Source organism: Dermacentor albipictus, unplaced genomic scaffold (genome assembly GCF_038994185.2).
Source record: "Dermacentor albipictus isolate Rhodes 1998 colony unplaced genomic scaffold, USDA_Dalb.pri_finalv2 scaffold_14, whole genome shotgun sequence".
In the NCBI taxonomy this organism is placed as follows: domain Eukaryota; kingdom Metazoa; phylum Arthropoda; class Arachnida; order Ixodida; family Ixodidae; genus Dermacentor; species Dermacentor albipictus.
Genome location: NW_027225568.1, coordinates 9159673 through 9179806, shown reverse-complemented (window position 1 = coordinate 9179806; position 20134 = coordinate 9159673). Strand labels below are relative to the sequence as shown.

At 47.3% G+C, this 20134-nt stretch overlaps 1 protein-coding gene and 3 non-coding genes across 7 annotated transcripts in view; 3 read left to right on the top strand and 1 right to left on the bottom strand.

Moving 5' to 3' along the window:
- The window catches only part of LOC135913489 (hemicentin-1-like), a 708068-nt gene that overhangs the window by 574400 nt on the left and 113534 nt on the right, over window positions 1-20134 (bottom strand). The window lies entirely within an intron of this gene.
- Window positions 4457-4538, top strand: TRNAS-UGA (transfer RNA serine (anticodon UGA)). Its single transcript has one exon. It is a non-coding gene; the product is annotated as a tRNA-Ser (tRNA).
- On the top strand, window positions 14069-14150 carry TRNAS-UGA (transfer RNA serine (anticodon UGA)). Its single transcript has one exon. It is a non-coding gene; the product is annotated as a tRNA-Ser (tRNA).
- Window positions 19853-19934, top strand: TRNAS-UGA (transfer RNA serine (anticodon UGA)). The gene has a single exon. It is a non-coding gene; the product is annotated as a tRNA-Ser (tRNA).

Genomic DNA, 20134 nt, shown 5'->3' with positions numbered 1-20134 from the left:
CATAGACGACCTCCCGCATCAACTTCGGTTCGCCGGCATCATGACACTGCAGGTTGCGCCTGGGCGTGCCCCGCTCTGCCTAAGGTGTAACCGCACAGGTCATATCAGGCGCGAGTGTCGCGTACCGCGCTGTGCTTTGTGTCGTTGCTTCGGGCACTACGAAAGCTCGTGCGTGCGAACGTACGCGAATGTGGCGGGACCATCCAAAAATGATGAAGTCATCCAGGAGCACACAATGGACGCATTCGATGCTGAAGAGACGGCTAGAAAAGGTGGCGTGGTGCAACGTCCTGATCCAAAGGAAGGCACCCGTGAACCAGCGAAGAAAGCGGACACCAAAGAATTAGAGGAGAAGCTAGCTCGAGCTAAATAAAAAGAGCACTATGTGGAAAATAATGACAAGAACAAGACAAGCAACAAGCCTGTGGAATCGCTCGGGCACTCTCCGAGTCCCATGGACACGACGGAGCCCCTTAAAGGAGTGGGCCCGGTAAAACGTCCACTCGAAGCTAACGAGAAAAAGGACGAAGGATCTAATGGATCAAGCTATGAGTAACCACTTGCGAAAACACCGAGTGGCCGTCGGTGGAGCTTCAAGCCGACGCCTAATATCCCAACTGGCAGGAAAGGGCCAGCGTCGGGACCGACGTGAGCCCCCAGCAAGTGTTCGCAGTATGTGTGAGTACTTAGGTGGGGGAGGGGAGGATGTAAAGACTGACGTCGCATTCGAGCGATGTGAGTGTCAGTAGTCTGTTTAAGAAGGACTTTAGTCTCACGTGTTCCCTCACATTACCATGAAAATACTTCTAGACACAGCCTTACGATTTGGTACAATTAATGTTCGAGGCCTTGCAGGAAGGCGCAAGCAATATCAGCTTTGTCGCCTGCTCATGAAAAAGAATCTTGACGTAATCGGTGTACAAGAAACAAAAGTCGACAGTGAAGAAGGGACGGATCAAATGTTGCATTCATTTAGGTCACGTTTTTACGTGTGTGTTTCGCACGCATGCGGTACTTCAGGTGGTTGTGCGCTTTTTCTGAAAAGCGCTATAGGCCTCTCAGTAGAAACTGTGTTCACAGACTATAGTGGCCGGCTTATTGTTTGCGATTTATGTTTCTGTGATAATAAGTGGCGCGTCATTTGCTTGTATGCGCCTAACAAGGTGAACGGCCGAAATAATTTCTTTGAAAGTGTTGAAAACCATTTGCAATGTGACCGAATTGTTGTGATGATGGGTGATTTCAATTGCGTCTGTATTGTAAAAGACAGAGTTGTAAGCCCACCTATTCATGATGCAAGTGTGCAGTCTTCGAACGTAGCGATAGAAAAATACAATTTAGAGGATGTTGGGGATGTGATGTCCAATGCAGAGACGCCACCATTCACCCACTATCAGCGAAATAGTCATGCCAGGTTGGATCGCGCCTACGTTTAAGCGGATCTAATACCATTGTGTTTTCTATATGAAGTGAATCATGCTTCCTTTACCGATCACAGCTTAGTCAACTTTGTAGTTGGTCCGAAAAAGCCGACCGGTTTTAACTGGGAGTTGTGGAAATTTAACTTTAGGCTCTTAGAAGATGAATTATTTTTGATGGGTGTTAATGGTAGCCTTCACGGATGGTTCGAGACAGAATGCAAAAGTTATGCAGAAGCGTGGGAGAATTTCAAACAAGACGTTAAAATGTTAGCCATAGAGAGGTCTGGTGTCTTGCGCCGAGAGGGAAATAAAAAAGAATTAGAAATGCAAAATAATTTCAATTTTTGTTTAAGTGCTGAGAATGTCGGTCCCGGAAGGTATACGAAGGAAATAAAAGCAATTAAATCCCAGTTAGAACTACTCGAAGCTGAAAGATACAAAGGGGCGGTCGTACGCGCACGCGCAGAAAAGTTCTGGTGCGGAGAACAGCCGACAAAGCGCTCACTCGGGGACAAACGAGCTTATGCCTCGCGTAACGAGATAACAGCCGTAACATACGGCACTGAGGTTGTACGAGATAAAGAAACAATAAGACAGGCTTTTTATGAGCATTACTGCGAACTACTAGGGCAAGACGCATTCGCGATGAAGGATTCGATACTGAATTCCTCTCGCTATTGCCAAGCTTTGAAAGGGAAGTAACGGAAAGGCTCGAAGAACCGATTACTTTAGAAGAAATAAAATGGGCGATCGACTCACTAAGTTCCGGAAAAACGCCAGGGCCAGACGGTCTCAGCGCCGCTTTCTACCTAGCTTTTAAGCGAGACATAGCCACTGCCCTTCATAAAGTAACTGCGGAAGCGTATGAGAACTTCGTGCTGTCCCCTTCTTTTCGTCAGAGTCACACGGTGTTGATACCGAAGTCCGAAGACCCTCATGTACTACTGTCGACAGGAGCGTACCGCCTGATAAGTCTCGCAAACACAGATTATAAAATATACACGAAGATTCTTGCACGGAGACTCCAAAATGTGATACAACAATTAGTAGGATCGCACCAGACATGTGGCATAAGACGACGATCCATTGTCACCAATATACATGTAGCGAGAACAATATTGGAAAGTTGTGACGCCTTCTCAGAAAAAGTAGCACTGTTGCAACTTGATCTTGAAAAAGCGTTTGACAGAGTGTCACATGAAATCCTTTTTCTTGTTTTAAAACGTGCCAAGATAGGTTCTGTTCTTTTGCAAGGTGTTAAAATATGCTACGCTGGCGTATCTCCGAAACTAATAGTTAACAAACTGCCTACGGCTATGATAGAAGTTAAGTCAGCACTCCGCCAAGGATGCGCATTATCGTCTCTACTTTTTGCATTGTACCTAGAACCATTTTGCTTAAAGGTTATTAGTAGTAATAACATAAGGGAATTGGCAATGGACTCCAGAGAAGCTAAAATCTTGGCGTACGCAGACGATATCGCTATATTCTGTCGAGACAAGCAAAGCATCTCTAATGCAGTAAAAGTGGCGAACAGATTCTGCAAGGTTACCGGAAGTGCGATAAACTGGAGTAAGTCATTGGGCATCTGGCATGGTAATTGGAATGATAAAATCGAATTTTTTGAAAATATGCAGTGGACCACGACCCCAGCGCGGTACCTTGGGGTACCTCTGCAATATTATCATGATACACAAGACTATTGGTAAGAAGAACTAGAGCAAGTTAAAGTTAAAACAACAAAGTTTGGAGGCAGAAATTTATCGATTTTCACGCGATCAACCATATGCAATGTTTTTCTTTTTGCAAAAATCTGGTATGTACTGCAAGCACTGTGCATGTCAAGAATGACCGTACAAAAGATACACAGAGCATGCGCTGTATTTATATGGGGATCCACATGGGAGCGAACGAGCTGCACTAATTTATTTCGGTCGGTGAAGTCAGGAGGCCTTGGTTTGGTACATTTGTTCTTGAGGCAAGTTGTCTCAAGATTTCTTTTTTTGCGAGATCAGAAGGATCCGTTCTTGCGAACAGAGGGCCAACTACGTTTACGAAATGCGTTACCTCAATTTATCGTAACCTCAAGAAAGGCAAATAGCACAAGTCTCCGCGGATTTTTACGGGAGGTAGCTTGGTCCGTAGAATTCTTGCATGCTCGCTTTTCATTTGATTATCTTGCTATTGTTCGAAGAAAAAATTGTATAAGGACCTAGTTGACGTTTCTATGCCTGTTCCTTTGTACCGATCTATGTATTCACCGAGCACAGGAGCAGAAGTGTTGAAGCGAGTGAAACGGATGTCAGTTAGATCTGGGGTTAAAACTTTTTTCTTCCAATTGCATACTGGAACTCTTCCAGTCAAACCTTGGCTACAAGAAAAAGGCCTCTTTGTCGCATGGTCGATCAATTGCAGCAGGTGTAGAAAACCAGAGACGATCGAACACATATTTTTGGACTGCTCGGACGCACTTTTCTTGTGGGACATTCTGCAACGTACACTAAAAAAGGAGTTGCCTGTCACAACGTACGGCATCCGTTTCCTTCCAATTGCCAATGTAGGTGGTGTTCCTTATGATATGCTTATGGCGCTGATTCTACACAGCCTGTAGAAAACACGCATGGACGTCGGGCATGAAAGACTGGTTATTCGCCCAGCTAGAGAGCATTTACTAAATGTATATTGTTCTTGCGCGAGGCTTGCAATGCCCAACTAGATAAGCCTGAATGGGCTACCTTGTTAGATGAACTCGTCTGTCTAAAACGGTTCTAACAATGCACTCCTGCCAAATGACGGCAGGCGATTATATCACCAGAGCACTACACATCCTTACGGCATCTGTATGTCTGTTTCAGTTGTCAAAGAATGGCAATAAAGGAAAAAAAGTCGTGGCCGAGTGGTTAAGGCGATGGACTTGAAATCCATTGGGGTCGCCCCACACAGGTTCGAATCCTGTCGGCTGCGTGGTCGGGTTTTTCTGGCAGCCGTTCCTAAGTGCGTATCATTGTGGCGCAGAAGTGCGAGAGCGCATGTGCGCAGTCGTGGCCGAGTGGTTAAGGCAATCGACTTGAAATCCATTGGGGTCTCCCCGCACAGGATCGAATCCTGTCGGCTGCGTGGGCGTGCCTTTTTTTTTTCTGGCAGCCATTCCTAAGTGCGTGTCATTGTGGCGCAGAAGTGCGAGTGCTTATGTGCGCAGTCGTGGCCGAGTGATTCCACTTCCGGATGCGCTAGCGAAAGGTTGTGTCACCATGAGCTCCGATGGAGCGGATACAGCGGCCCATATGGGTCGTGGAAACAGGTTTTTTGCCGAAGAAAACCAAGGATATGAAGTCGTTCTGCCACAGTTGCCTAAAGGTGCGTGTATTACAAATACTGTTTTTCTACACGGAGATATAAGGGCAAGACCGTATCGTGTGGAAGATGTCCGCGACACGATGGTTCGTCTGGGAATGCTGCCCGAGGTGCTTGCTTTGGGGGCTTTCCAGATGAACCACGTATGGGCGGTGACCTTCAGTACAGCCGAAGGAATGAAGAAGATGCTCGCGGTTGGTGACGTCAAGATAAAGGAGAGGCGATGCCTCGTTATCGACCCAAATAAGCAAGACGTTCGGCTAAAGCTACAGCGATGAGCACAGTTAGGGGGAACACGCGAGCGCGTGGCCGACGACACTGTTGGCGCCGCGTCACGACAATCACTGGAAGCACTGCACATGCGCAGCACACGTGTAGCGAGGCTGTCTTTCTACCGCGCGCATCACGTCACTGAAGAGGCCCGTCTATCGTCTGCTAGCCGAACTTTTGCCTTGTGAGCTGATACTTTCGGCATTTGAAGTGCTTCAAGAAAACAAAACTGAAAAAAAACGCACATAGCTATGTGGGGCGCAACTAATATCTTCATAGTTGTTCCGCATGCAAATGCAGCATATAAAACACCGAGCATCTACCGCAGACGTTCAGTCTGTCGCCAAATGCTATTATGGCTAGAGTTCCGGATCATCAAAGACGCTCTATCGTTGACCTTTCACTAAAAGGTTATTTCCAACGATACATCGGCTCTTTAGTAGGTAGGCCTCTCAAGACTGTGAACCGAATAATTCAGGCATATAAGAACGAAGGTGGCATTCGGGATGCGCCACGTGCACCTCGTCCTAGGGCTACCACAGATGACGAAAATTGCAGCTGTTGTCGAGAATACTTTTTTGCCTGCCGGAGCAGTTCGCGAGGAGTTGGATTTAGACGTTTCGGACACTACTGTTCGACGTCGCCTGCGTAGTTCAGGCCTTCGCAGTTACGTCGCAGCACAGAAGCCGCTACTTACGGCTGCCAACAGGGAAGCACGACGGCGGTTCGCTGAGCAGCACGTGTCGTGGACAACCGAAGACTGGGGACGTGTCATCTTTTCGGACGAGTCTGCGTTTTCGACGCGACAAAACCAAAGAGTGCTTGTGTGGAGACAGCCACGAACACGGTAACGTAAACTTTTTCGTTGAAGAGTGGGTTTCTTACTTTATTTAACAACGCCATGCAGGAACGATCCAGACAACGTGCAACGCGTCTCTACCAGCGGGAGAGCGAGTGTGAGCGTGTGGGGTGCGGTTTCGCAATATGGTTTAGGACCATTACACCGCATACGTGGGCACTTATCGTCTGAGCAATACTGCAGTATTTTGAACGATGTGCTGTTGCCATATGCGAGCAGTTTATTCCCCGACGGCAACTATCTTTTCCAGCGAGACCACTCGCCGATCCACACGGCCAGGGTTGTGAAGGACTTCCAGGCAGAGCAGCACATACCCGTACTGGAATGGCCATTGAAAGGGGCGGACCTTAATATTATTGAAAACGTGTGGGGCCACCTGAAAGCTGCCTTGGCAAGAAAGCCCCTTCATTCCGCGACTTCCGATCAGTTGTGGGCTGCAGTCAGCCATGAGTCGGAAAGCCTAAAGGCCAATCACGAATATGTGCAGGCACTTTATGACTCGCTACCGTCCAGGACAGCGGCAGTCGTTGCTGTCAGTGGTGACGTGACTCGGTTCTAGAAATTGTAATATATTATTTCCCTGTAGTACGTCTGTTCCCCTTACACTGCAAGCTTGCAGTTTAGTCCAATAAACAGTTGAAACGCAAAGTGTCTCATGCTGATTTATTCATTGACGCACCACATTTTCTACCAGATGGGCCAGCAAGTACTGAAAGTGTCAGCTCAGCAGACAAAAATGCGGCTAGCAGACGACGAACGAGCGTCTCCAGTGACGTGGTGCGCGCGGTGGAAATATTCTTTCGCAGAGCGCATACTGCGCATGTGCAATACTTCCAGCGATTGCCGTGACGCGGCGCTAATAGTGCCGTCGGCCATGCGCTCGCATGTTCACCCTATGTGCTCATCGCTGTACAGGTGCTCCCAGAATAATTCGGAACGCTGGACGCGCAGCTGCTCGTCGGCGGAGCGCGCCGGCGGATAAATACAGGCAAGATTTGCGCATGCGCGGTCTCCGTAGCGAGCAAGTTTCGCTCCCTAGTGCATCTAGATTGGCGTTGCCTTGCTCCAAGAAGGTAGCGCTAGGTGCCTTTTAGCATTGTGCCATGGGGGCTGGGCGAATGAATGTCTGTAGCACAGCATGCATGACCGTAATCTACAAATAAAGGCTCCTGCATTCCTTGCAGCGCATTCTCGCCATGGTCTGCATCCCGTCTGGGAGATAGCAATGCTTTGCGTGATTACGTGCTAGTGGGGCGGCTTGGCTACAACGGCAATGCTGCCTTATTTTTCCACCGTGTTAGCCTGTCCTGCGAAGTATTAGCTCTTAGTAAAATGTCTCCCTATCCGTGTTACTACGAGCTTCGCAATACGAGGACAATTTCCACTATTACATGACTCCTCTTAACGGGTGTGTCTGCGATAGTGGCAATAAAAGAGTTCACAAAATGAAATAACTCGGCACGTTCATCAAGGCCACTTTCGCGCACAGGAAGTCACTTCATGCAAAGGGCACTCTAATGAACTCTTCACCACTCTAGTCATTTATTGGCGCACCCCGTTACGGGGTTCGTATATATTGTGCGCCAATCAATCACGGAATCTGGACCATTGGCAGCGAGTATCCTTACGTATTGATCGCGAGTCGGCGTTTGTTGGCGAAGATACTCATTTTCTTTTGCGCAGAGGAAATATACAATGATAATCAAGGGTAGGCTGTGTGAGCTGAATGCAAAAAAGTAGAAAGGAGAACATAGGAAATATAAATAACAGGAAGAACACTGGGTTTATTTTTTCCATAGTAAAAAAAAGAAAAAAATCCTAACGTAACTGTTTCGTCTAAAGCGATTGGCGTGTTCGCCGCCCTTTGCCAGCGCTTGTCACGGTAACCTACCATAAATCTTTTTAGCAAATGATAAATACGACCCACACGAAAAATGAAAAAAAAAGAGCCAAGCACGCGAACATGGAGACGCGAGCGCTTATGTTCCAAGGCGAGTGCATGCGCAGACACAGCTTGTCACAGACACCACCGGCCCAGCCCCCCTTGACAAAACGTTAAGGGGCACCTAGGGCTACCGTTCTGGAGCAAGGAAACACAAACTAGATGTACTAGGGAGCCAACCTTGCTCACTAGGGAGACGGCGCACGCGCAGACCATGGTACTACTTCTTCCACGGATGCGCTCCGCCGGCGAGCGGCCGCGTGTGTGGCGTTCCGAATTATTCTGGGAGCGCCTGTACATTGCCTTTTGCATTATGTACCGGATGAAGATGTACGCACCGCGTTTGCGGCCTACGGGAAGGTGACACAAGTAACGAAGGAGCGATGGCGCGTCCATGGTATCACGGACAAAGGAACTTCGACTCGTACCGTAGCACTGGAACTGAGAACCGGAGTTACTATCGAGGACCTACCACATCAGCTTCGAGTGGGTGGCATGACGACACTTCTGGTTGTGCCAGGCCGAGCGCCACTGTGCCTACGGTGTCGCCGAACGGGGCATATTAGACGTGACTGTCGAATACCGCGGTGCGGCCAGTGCAGGCGCTATGGTCATGAAGACAACGAATGCACTCAGACATATGCTAAGGTGGCAGGTACGGTTACCGCTGACCGTGTCTCGGAGCACATCATGGACCAAGTTGACGCAGAAGAAGCAGCCAGCAGCAGAATGGGGGAGCCTGTGTACACGCCCCTTTCTAAATTGTCGACGGAGAAAGAAAAGAATGTGGAACGCGCGGAGGAGGTCGGGCATTCTATCGAGCCAACCAAAGCGGTCAACGATGCTCCAGTGGACGAAAACAACAAAGACGAAGGAAAGGATACCACCGCGTCAAACAGCCAGCCAGAAGACATGGACGTCGTGAGTGCAGGCGTAAGTGGCGCAACTCCAAAGCGACCGATTGAAGAGGTCGCTCCTGACGGCGGCCGACTAGGCAAGGGGGCAGGAAGTGAGCCGGCGGCGAAGGTGGCCACGGGCAGGCGACCCACCACTAAGCCCGTACCTAACATTGGAGCGGGCACCCGACCGCCGCGGAAGCCACCCTCCTAGCAACGAGGGTTGTGCTTCAACCAAGGGCCTTAAGACCATAGACGGAAAAGGACACGGCTAGAATGGTTTCAGCATCAAGTGACGTGTGTGGCGGGTGCACGCCGTGTGTGTGTATACCCGCAAGTCCTCCAAGGTTTTGCACCGGCGACGCCGGGCCTATGTGTGAGGTAGGAACCATGCGATCCGTTCCTACTGGCACGCGGACTTCGCAATCTAGAACCGCGTTACGGGTTGCCACATTAAACGTTCGTGGACTACGGTCTAGAGGAAGGCAATATCAGGTCAGTCGTCTCTTCCGCGAGTATGACCTTGACTTGATAGCTGTTCAGGAGACCAAGGTTGAAACTCAGGAGCAAACGGATCGCATGGTCGAACCTTTTAGGTTTTTGTACAACATTTGCGTATGTCACTCCCTTGGCACCTCTGAAGGCTGTGCCATTTTTTGCGTAGTTCTTTAGGTCTTGTGGAAAAATATGTTTATTCTAGTGAAGGTGGCCGAATTGTATTTTGTGATTTTCTGTTCTTGTTTCAGAAATGGCGCGTCATTTGTGTATATGCACCAAATAGCGTTAAAGATCGTCTCAGGTTTTTTGCAACTGTTGAACGATATTTAAAATGTGAAAGAAAAGTGATTCTGCTCGATGATTTTAACTGTGTATGCCTGAACGAAGATAGTAGCAAGGGATTGCCAGTTCGGGATCAAAGTGCTTTGTTTTTATCTACGATTATGCAGGAGTGTGGACTTGATGATGTTGGAAATGTACTGCAAAAAGGAAGTGGCACTGTCTATACACATTTTCAACGTGATTGCCACTCACGTTTAGACAGAGCGTACGTGGCAGACGTGCTTGTACCACTTTGCAACAGTTATGAGGTTAAGCCGGCAGCGTTTACTGACCACAGTTTCGTGATGTTTTCAATAGGCGTAAAAAAAGTAGGTCAGGTTTTTCGTGGAAGTTGTGGAAACTCAATAACAAATTACTTAACGATAAAGTCTTTGTAGACAATGTGACAGTACTTATAGAAAAAATGCACTTGTTTGAGTCGGGGAGATTTGTTGACGCATGGGAGCGGTTTAAGGAAGAAGTAAAAATTAGCGCTATCGAGAGATCTTCCATTTTACACCTGAATGAAAAAAGAAAAGAAAGGGAACTACAGTGTCAGCTGGAATTCTTGTTGACAGTCGAGAGCGCGCAGCCAGGCACTTTCAATGAAGAAATAAGAAAAATAAAGAATCAGCTTGAAATAATGGATATAGAAAAATACAGAGGCGCAGTTATACGCGCACGCGCAGAACACCTCTGGCTCGGCGAAACACCGACGAAACGATCCTTGAGCGAGGAGAAGCGGTACGCTTCACGTAAGGAAATAACACAGATAACGTACGGTGAAGAGATTACAAGGGACAAATTGATGATCCAACAAGCGTTTGTCGAATACTACAAAGGATTGCTGGGATGCAGCGGTAAAAGTGAGACCTCTTTACACGGTGAATTTTTGACACCAATGCCTACATTAGATAACGAAACCAAAGTACGCCTTGAAATGCCAATTGGCTTAACCGAAATAGAAAGAGCAATAGACGATCTAAGTGAAGGAAAAACGCCGGGTCCAGACGGACTTGGGGCTGCTTTTTATAAGGCGTTTAAGCATGACCTCTCGAAGGCTCTTTGGCGGCTCTTCGCTGAGGTGTACGAAATAAAAGATGCACCACCATCCTTTAGAAGGTCGCGTATTGTACTGATACCCAAAAGTGATGATCCAGTGAAGGTTTTATCGGTGAGTGCTTATCGTCCTATAAGCCTCACCAATGTAGATTATAAGGTGTTCATGAAGGTGTTAGCCAAAAGACTGCAGACTGTAATAAAAATAATCGTAGGACATCACCAAACGTGCGGCATAAAGGGCAGAACAATAGAAACGAACATTCACACAGCGAGGAGCATCCTAGAATGCTGTGATGCATGGGGCGGGAAAATCGCGATGTTGCAATTAGACCTCGAAAAGGCTTTCGATCGCGTAGTGCATGACGTACTTTTTAAAGTATTGGAACATGTGAATGTCGGGAATGTTATCTTGGAAGGTGTGAAAATGTCATACAAAAATTGTGAGGCTAACATTGTCATTAACAAAGAAGTCACTGAAAGTATTCATATTGCCAGGAGCGTTCGCCAGGGGTGTCCAATTTCCCCTTTATTGTTTGCTATTTACTTAGAGCCCTTTTGTTTGAGCATAATTCACAATAACAAAGTACGTGGTTTCAAGCTTGGCCGAGGTCAAATTATTGTCTTATGCTGATGACATTGCCGTTTTCTGTGAAAACAGAGAAAGTATTAGCGAAGCTGTGAAAGCAGTTGACAAGTACTACAAGTGGTCAGGTAGTGCAATAAACTGGGATAAATGTGTAGGTCTGTGGCATGGCACCTGGGAGGCAATGCCAGATTTTTTCGAAAATGTGAAATGGAGGGACGTACCCACAAAGTATCTCGGAGTGCCACTAGAGGGCTATAAAGATCCAGATGAATATTGGAAGGACGAAACAGAAATGCTGAGAGAGAAAGTAAATAAGTGGGGAGGGAAAAACTTCTCGATATTCGCCCGGTCAACAGTCTGCAATATCTTTTTAGCAGCGAAAGTTTGGTACGTGCTTCAGGTGCTGTGCATGAATAGGCTAAACATTCAGAAGATACACAGAATCTTTGCCACTTTTGTTTGGGGATCCCAATGGGAACGCACGAGTCGTACAAATCTTTTTCCATCAGTGAGAGCTGGTGGGCTGGGATTGGCCCATTTGTTTGTAAGACAGAGAGTGTCGAGGTTTACTTTTCTACGTGATCAGAGTCATCCATTCTTGCGCACCATGTTACAAGTTAGACTATGCTGTTATTTACCCGAATTCATTGTATCGACTTCTTGTGCGGGGCGAATGGGTATACGTGGTTATCTACGCGAAGTAGTATCGGCGTTCAGTATATTAAAGGTTCGTTTTTCTCTGCAGTACTTGTGCGAAGTTAAGAAAAAACGGTTGTATAAAGATCTTATCGACGTAATGATGCCAGAACCCTTGTATCGCACCATGTATGCAATCGGGCCCGGAAAAGATGTCCTTAAAAGAATCAAAAGAATGGTAGTACGGCCATCAGCCAAGACCTTTTTTTTAGCTACATACTGGTACGTTGCCCGTGAAAGCATGGCTAGAGGAAAAGGGCCTATTTGTTCCGTGGAGTACTAATTGCCTCTTGTGCCGTAAGCCGGAAAGTATTGATCACATCTTTTTGGACTGTTGGGATGCCGTATTTCACTGGGACATCCTTCAGCGAACATTAAAGAAAGACCTCCCTATAACACCATCGTACCTTGCTGGTGAAGCAGCGCACTGACACGGACACAGAGAAGACAAACAGAAAAGGACGACACTCGCTGCACTCGCAACTATTTTATTTCAGAACACATACTTCATATTTATATACCCGCGCACCCTCAGGCGTCAAAGAAAATCAAGGCAAGATTACAGGCATCTTTTAACAATCATTTTCCCGCGCATACTCGGGCGTCGAAGATATGGCACCTATCTATCATGGTGTGCAATCCCATCGTAAGTAGCAACCCTAACGACCATTTTTGTTAAACAGTTTTTTTTTCTTCTTTTTAGTGTACTTCCAAAAAGGTAACCTCACCATTGCTTAGATGTACAGATGGCTGACTGATACAACCCTCTCCCCTCTTGTGAATATGAAAGGCTTCGATTATTTCCCTGGTTAGCTGATCCTTATGGTGTGATAGAACTGTGGTGTCATTGTAAAGCGGCCAGCACCCATGTTGTGAGCAGTGCCCCTTAATGTGGGAATGAATGTTTCCCCCCAATGACCTTTTGTGCTCTGAAAGTCTCGTGTTTACACACCGACCCGTTTGGCCGATGTATACTTTTCCACATGATATGGGCAAACAGTAAACTACACATGACCTGCACTCAACAAGTTTTTCTTTATGCTTGACTGTGCACTTACGACCATTTACTTTTACTTTAGTTGAAACTCTACGATCCAGTGCGGCACATATTTTTCCGAGTTTGTTAGGCGCTGAAAAAACTACTCGTAGACCATATCTGCCACCTACGTTTTTTAAGTTATGCGCAATTTTGTGTGCATATGGTAGTGACACATATATGGTAGTCATTGGGGGGAAACATTCATTCCCACATTAAGGGGCACTGCTCACAACATGGGTGCTGGCCGCTTTACAATGACACCACAGTTCTATCACACCATAAGGATCAGCTAACCAGGGAAATAATCGAAGCCTTTCATATTCACAAGAGGGGAGAGGGTTGTATCAGTCAGCCATCTGTACATCTAAGCAATGGTAAGGTTACCTTTTTGGAAGTACACTAAAAAGAAGAAAAAAAACTGTTTAACAAAAATGGTCGTTAGGGTTGCTACTTACGATGGGATTGCACACCATGATAGATAGGTGCCATATCTTCGACGCCCGAGTATGCGCGGGAAAATGATTGTTAAAAGATGCCTGTATTCTTGCCTTGATTTTCTTTGACGCCTGAGGGTGCGCGGGTATATAAATATGAAGTATGTGTTCTGAAATAAAATAGTTGCGAGTGCAGCGAGTGTCGTCCTTTTCTGTTTGTCTTCTCTGTGTCCGTGTCAGTGCGCTGCTTCACCAGCAAGGTACGATGATCACTCACCAACTAGCCCAACTTTCAACTTTACTGAACTTCATTTCCCTATAACACCATATGGTATTCGTTTTCTGCCGGTTCAGTGTGAAAGTGGCATACCGTATGATATGTTTATGTTGTTGAGTATGCACGCAATTTGGAAGACGCGTATGGCGGTGAGGCATGCGGATGTAAAGGCACGCCCAGCCATAGAATACCTTATAGAAAGTATAGCTCACACCAGGGATGTATATTGCGCAGGCGAAGAACAGCCGGAATGGCTACCCGTTCTGAATGACCTCATGTCATTATAATCATCCCCACGTCAAACAAAGCGTGTTTGACGTTTTCAAACATTTTTCATGGTCATATTTTCTGTAAATGCATTTTGTTCTGTTGTTCTTTAACGTGTGATGTACCAATCAGCGAATAAAAAAAAAGCAGTCGTGGCCGAGTGGTTAAGGCGATGGACTTGAAATCCATTGGGGTCTCCCCGCACAGGTTCGAATCCTGTCGGCTGCGTGGTCGTGCCTTTTTTTTCTGGCAGCTGTTCCTAAGTGCGTGTCATTGTGGCGCAGAAGTGCGAGTGTGTATGTGCGCAGTCGGGGCCGGGATTTTCTACTTCCGGCTGTGATAGCAAACGGACGCGTGTGGAATGTGCTCCGCCGGAGCGGTATCAGCGGCCCAGTCGGGCCGCGGAAACAGGTTTTTTGCTGATGAAGCCCTGGACTATCAAGTTATTCTGCCGTCGCTGCCAACAGGGGCATCTGTTGCGAATACTGTTTTTCTTCACGGGGATCTGAAAGCCAGGCCTTACAGTGTAGAAGACTTTCGGGACACGTTGGTTCATCTCGGAGTGCTTCCTGAAGTGATAGCTTTGGGGGCGTTCCACATGAACCATGTTTGGGCCGTCACTTTTAAAAGTGCAGAAGCTACAAAGAAGATGGTAGGAATTGGGGAAGTTCTGGTCAAGGAGAAACGGTGCCTTGTGGTTGACCCCGAAAATCAAGAAGTGCGCATCAAGCTTTACTGGGTGCTACATAATGTTGCGGACGAAGAAGTGCGCTCTGCTCTAGCACCGTACGGGAAAGCAAGCGATATCTACAAGGAGCGCTGGCGAGTGCACGGAATAGCTGACAAAGGCTCGTCTACGCGCACGGTTCGTCTAAAGCTCAAGCCTGGTGTAACTCTAGAAGATCTACCCCATCAGTTGCGGGTTGCAGGAATCATGGCTCTACTCGTTGCGCCGGGACGCCCACCGCTGTGCTTGAGGTGCCATGCCACAGGCCATATCAGGCGCGACTGCCGGGTACCGCGTTGTGCCAGATGTCAGCGATATGGCCACGATGAAAGCGCCTGCATGCGAAACTACGCAAACGTGGCCGGAGTCAAAGCAAGCGATGAACTGTCGACGGAACATCTAATGGACGAGGCAGACGCGGCCGAAACTACCCCCGAGGCAGACAGCTCGCGAACTACTGGGGCAGCAAACGTGTCACATGTGAAGTAAAAGGCTGCAGTCATTATTGCGGAAGACACAGCCATCGCTTCAACAGAGGCTGTAGAGACACTGGCGATGGGCGCTCCAACGAGCCAATACATTGCACCTGGCGCGAGTGTCGAGCAAAGCCCCTGAGACTACAGACGCCATTATGGCAAGTGCCAGCAGCCCTGCACCAAAACGACTCCATGAGGACGGAAAAGAATGGCACAAGACCGACCAGAATGCAACGGATGAGCCGCCTGTGAAAACGTCACCCCATTGAAGGACTACATTTAAACCTGCACCGAAAATACCGTTCGAGCCACGGCCCGAGCGGAAACCGCCGGCCCCGCCGGCGACGTGAAAAGGTGTCGAGCCTTCTCTTTCCAACCGGACACTATCAGCGGAAGGGACCGGAAAGACAGTGTGTTGACGTCGTCACGACGAAGTCTAAATTCTAATCAAAATGGCTGGAACGACTGGGATTTTCTATAAAAATGTGAGTGTTTTGCCGTCTTGTGACAAGGAAGGGATACTATGCGGTTTGTGTTTATAAAAAAAATGGCTGTTACTCTCCAAACGCCTCTTTATGTAGGCACTCTTAACGTGCGGGGCCTGTCGACACGGAGAAAACAATACCAGCTGAGTCGACTTTTTATGGAAAATGAATTGGACGTAATTGCCATACAGGAAACGAAGATCGAAAGTCAGGAAGGAACAAACCGCATGGTTGAACCTTTTAGGGCGTACTACAATGTATGCGTTGCGCATGCCGTGGGTACAGCCGGTGGTTGTGCGCTGTTCTTGAAGCACTCCACAGGAATATCTGTTGAAAGTGTGTACGCGTGTGGCACTGGACGACTTATTGTATGTGACATAACGTTGCAAGCCCAGAAGTTCCGAATAGTTTGTTTACATGCCCCAAATGCACCAAGTGAGCGCAGATTGTTTTTTGAAAGTGTTGAACATTATCTGAATTGTGATAGGGCAATTATAATGATGGGGGACTTTAATTGCGTATCCAGAGAAGAAGACAGGACAAGAGATGCACCGATACGAGATGCGAGTGTGTCAGTACTAAAAGCGCTGACTAAAAGTCACCTGTTGGAAGATGTAGGATGCTTCCTGTGAAATGGCACATTGCCTCGGTTTACCCACTACCAGGGGGACAGCCACGCTAGATTAGATCGTATTTATGTTTCGGCAGATTTGGCACCCGTCTGCAACAAGTATGGGATTAAAAACGTTTTCTTTAGCGACCATAGTTTGGTTGTGTGTGCGCTAGGTCCGAGGAAACCGGCGAAATTTAACTGGCAGCTGTGGAAATGCAGTGTTAAACTCCTCAATGATGAGGTATATATGAAGGAAACAAAAGGGAAAATTGGAGACCTACTGGCAAATGAACCGGAGTGCTATGCGGAGGCATGGGAACGTTTTAAGGAACGCGCAAAAATCTCAGCCATCGAAAGAGCCGGGGCATTGCGGAGGAAGCAAAATAAAGAAGAAACTGAGCTCCAAAGCCAGCTTGATTTTTATTTGAATGCAGAAGCTAGAGCCCCGGGTAACCTTGCCAGAGAAATAAAAGAAATTAAAAGCAAACTAGAAATTATTAATACAGAAAGGTACAGGGGCGCAGTTGTACGAGCGCGTGCGGAAAAAATGTATATGGGTGAAACCCCAACCAAACGCGCTCTATCAGATGAAAAAAACTATGCGTCGCGCAATGAAATAAAAGCGATAATGTACAGAGATGAAGTTGTGCAAGACGAGGAACTGATACGTCGCGCATTTGTTGATTATTATCGGGATTTAGTTGGCCACGAACCACAGATTGTGGAAGGTTTTCAAAGCGATTTCTTTAGACACATGCCAAAACTTGAAGCAGAAGTTAAAACAAATCTCGAAGCACCAATCAGCGTTGCAGAAATTGAGGGGGCAATCGATGAATTGAGTGCAGGGAAATCGCCAGGCCCTGATGGTTTTGGCTCAGAATTCTACAAGGCTTTTAAAACGGAGATAGCAGCTGTCCTGCATAACGTAATAAAGGAGGCATACAGAACAAAGAAGTTGCCTCCTTCTTTCAGGCAGAGCCATGTTGTACTTTTTCCAAAAACAGAGGATTCAGCTGCCTTGCTCTCTGTACGAGCGTATCGACCGATAACCCTAACGAACACGGACTGCAAGATCTTCGCTAAGGTTTTGGGTAGGAGACTGCAAAGTGTTATAACCAGGCTTGTGGGGCCGCATCAGACTTGCGGCCTAAAAGGAAGGTCCATTGTAACAAACGTACACGTGGCTAGAACCGTCCTGGAGTGCTGTGATGCGTACTGCGGGAAGGTCGCCATGGTACAACTGGATTTAGAGAAGGCATTCGACAGAGTTGTGCATAAAGTCCTTTTCAACATTCTAGAACACATCACTGTCGAGAAGGTCCTATCAGAAGGTATAGAAATGTGTTACGCAGACATTTCTAGCCGGATTAAAATTAATAAATCATTAACTGCCAGTTTCCAGATAAAATCCTCTGTTAGGCAAGGATGCCCTTTGTCTCCTTTACTGTTCGCGCTGTACCTGGAGCCTTTCTGTTTGAAAATCATGTCATCGAGTGCAATAAAAGGTTTTAGGTTGAGCACAAGCGAGGTTAAGCTACTTACGTACGCTGACGATATTGCAGTTTTCTGTTCTGACCAAGAAAGTGTCAGGAGTGCCATCAGTGGTGGTGGTACCAACTTTATTAACAATCCGGCAAATTCGTGGCCTGGGCCTAGGCCGCCCCCGAGGAGGTCCGGAGATCCTGTCTCCTCGCCGCCTCACGGGCTTGCTGGATGGCCCATAGTTGATCTTCGAGGTTTGAGCTGCGCAACGCGGCCGTCCATCGCGCCGCAGCTTCATCTGGGGAAACTGCATTTTCTTCGCATATAACGTCACATTCCCAGAGAATGTGTCTAAGAGTTGCGTGAGCCCTGCTGCATAGCTTGCAGTTATCATCTGAGTAGACGTCCGGATATATCCTCCTGAGATGGACGGGGTTGGGGAAGGTCTTTGTTTGTAGCTGCCGCCAGTCTACCGCTTGGGCCCTGTCGAGTTTGGGGTTAGGGGGCGGATAAACCCGCCTTGAGTTTTGATAAAATTTTGTAATGTCACAGTATCTGGTCATTCTGTCCCTCTCTGTCCATGCCTCCGTTGGATTTCCAACCCCAAGAGAGGATCCTTCTTCGCGGGCGCGGAACGTGAGACCATCAGTGTGGCGAAGAGTTTTTGTAAAGTGACCGGAAGCGTTATCAACTGGAGCAAATCTTTGGGCTTTTGGAATGGGGATTGGGACGATACCCCGGACGTCTTTGAAAGCATGCAGTGGACGGTTTCGCCAACAAAATACCTAGGGGTGCCTTTATATCATTACAAAGACACTAGTGATTATTGGAGAAATGAAGCGGAACAAATAAAAGAAAAATCGACCAAATTTGGAGGGAGATTGCAAGGTCAACAGTGTGTAACCTTTTTCTTGTAGCAAAGATTTGGTACGTTCTGCAAGTACTGTGTGCGACGAGAGCAAGCATTCAAAGACTCCACAGGGTGCTAGCAGTGTATATATGTTGATCAACTTGGGAACGTACAATCCGTACAAATTTATTCCGGTCAGTGAAAAGTGGTGGACTGGACTTGGCGCATTTGTTTCTAAAACAGGTAGTGTCCAGATTTCTCTTTATGCGAGAGCAAAGCAAGGCGTTCCTACGTACTGTGATTCAAATGCGATTGTGTGACGTTATGCCAGCGTTTATTTTGTCGTCTGATCGGATTGATGGGCCGAAAGTACGAGGCTTCCTGCGAGAAGTCGTCTGGTCTTACGAGTTCCTCGCAGCACGGTTCTCATTACAGTATCTAAGCAATTTCACACGAAAGAAACTGTACAAAGATGTTGTTGATGTATGTATGCCAGAACCACTGTATCGCACCATGTTGTCAACAGGAGCAGGCAAAGACGTACTGAAAAGGGTGAAGCGGATGCCAGTACGGTCCACGGTGAAAACGTTCTTCTTTTACTTGCACACCGGAACTCTGCCCGTTAAACCATGGTTAGAGCAGAAGGGTATTTTCGTGCCTTGGACGATAAACTGCATATTGTGCAAGCAACCAGAAACTATCGACCATATTTTTTTTATTGCATAGATGCCACCTTCTTATGGGACATACTGCAACGTACTTTAAAGAAAGAGTTAGCGATTACCCCATATGGCATCCGCATCCTCCCAACCGATAATGATGAAGGGGTGCCGTATGACATGTTTATGGCTTTATGTCTTCACAGCATCTGGAAAACCAGAATGGCAGTGTATCATGCAGATATGAACGCCCAGCCAGCCAGAGTGTACTTCAAAGAAAGTATTGCGTTTATTCGTGAGATGTATAAAGCACAGATTGATCCACCAGCATGGATACCTGTATTAGATGATCTTGTCAACCTGAAGCGGTTTTAAATACCCACGCTTACCCAAAGCGGGAAGCGTTTCTATTTACCTTATGTAGTGTGAATTAGAGATTGTATCGCTTTCTTTCATTCCTGAGAAAGGTAATAAAAAAAAACAGTCGAGGCCGAGTGGTTAAGGCGATGGACTTGAAAGCCATTGGGGTCTCCCCGCACAGGTTGGAATCCTGTCGGCTGCGTGGTCGTGCCTCTTTTTTCTGGCAGCCGTTCCTAAGTGCGTGTCATTGTGGCGCAGAAGTTCGAGTGCGTATGTGCGCAGTCGTGGCCGAGTGGTTAAGGCGATGGACATGAAATCCATTGGGGTCTCCCCGCACAGGTTCGAATCCTGTCGGCTGCGTGGTCGTGCCTTTTTTTTTATGCGAAGCATATTACGAGAGCTCAACCCAGCTCCTCAGGCGCGGCGGTGTCGCCTTGAAACCACGTGACACCGTGACGTCACGACAGAGGAGAAGCGGCTTTGGCTCAACTCTAATAATAATAATATTTGGGGTTTTACGTGCCAAAACCACTTTCTGATTATGAGGCACGCCGTAGTGG